Consider the following 1,417-nt stretch of genomic DNA (forward strand, 5'->3'; position numbering starts at 1 on the left):
TTGACTGTAGATAGCTGAGTCCATTTCTGGGCTCTCAACTATGTGTCATTGGTCTATGTACCTGTCATTGGACCAGTACCATCCTGTTTTGGTTACTATCACTGTGTAGTAGGTTTTGAAGTCAGCGAATGTATGCCTCCCATTTCATTTTGGTTTTCAGAAGTGCTTTCCTTATTCGATGTCCCTTTCCTTTCCAAATAAACTTGACAATTTCCCTTTCAATCTCCTGCAAAAATTAATTTGGTATCTGTATTGGAATTTCATTGAACATGTATATGCAAATCAAAACCACAATGAAATACCATCTCGCTTCACTAACAGTGACAAGGTTTAACCAGACAGCAAGTGATAAGTATTGGAGAGATAGGAACTCATATCCATTGTTGATAGGATTATAAAATGGTACAATCAGGCGAGCTCTGCTGGCCTAGTGGTAGGAAACTGCGCTGCAATCCCAGAAGTATGCGGTTCAAATCCACCAGATGCTCTGCTGAAGAGGGAAGAACAATCGACTCCTGTACCAGTCAGATCCAATTTGACGGTACACACATAAAATAAATTTAAAAAAAAAAACAAACCCAAAAACCAAAAAACACAACAAAACAAAAATGGTACAATCACTCTGGAAGACAGTTTGGTATTTTCTCAAAATACTAAATATAGAAATTTCACGTGACCCAGCTATTCCACTGCTTGGAATATACTCCGAGAAAATGAGAACTGAGGCACAGAGACTTGTACACAAATGTTCATAGCAGCATTATTCACCATTGCAAGAACATGGAAACAACCCAGATGTCCAATTACAATGGAATGGATTGAGACATTATGGCACATTCACACAATGGAATATTACACAGCACACAGGAGCAATGATTTTGTAAATTACTACCTAATTTGGGAAGGACTGGAGAGTATTATGCTAAGTGAACTAACTCAGTCCCATAAAGACAAATATTAGGTAAGACCATTATTGTAGAAAAAGTATGACTATCCAGGGGAAGTGGAGGGTGGGAGCAGAGAGCTGAGGAGAGGGGGTGATAATCAAAGGGTCTCAGAATTTTATGGGTGGAGGGAGGCAGGGGTGAAGGAAATGGAAAGATCTTATGTGAAAAAGAATGTATACGAACTTTGTAAATAAACCAGTATAAAATAAATTTTTTAAAAAAGAAGGTGGAGAGGATGGTTGAGGGCAGAAGATGATGGAGGGAATACATAGAATCATTGTACCAAAAACAATTGGCGAACAATAAAATATTTCAAGAATTAAAAAACTAAAACAAACAAAAGCTTAAGTAGACATTCCAGTACATAGTCAGCAGTTCTTTCAAATGCACCATTGAACTCAATCACTATATTTTTCGTAGCAAAGCACCTTTGTTTCCTTTAAATAACACTTTATTTTACCACTTAAAAT

This window comes from Elephantulus edwardii, unplaced genomic scaffold, assembly GCF_000299155.1.
Source record: "Elephantulus edwardii isolate Elephantulus edwardi_28Jun2011 unplaced genomic scaffold, EleEdw1.0 scaffold00054, whole genome shotgun sequence".
Lineage (NCBI taxonomy): Eukaryota > Metazoa > Chordata > Mammalia > Macroscelidea > Macroscelididae > Elephantulus > Elephantulus edwardii.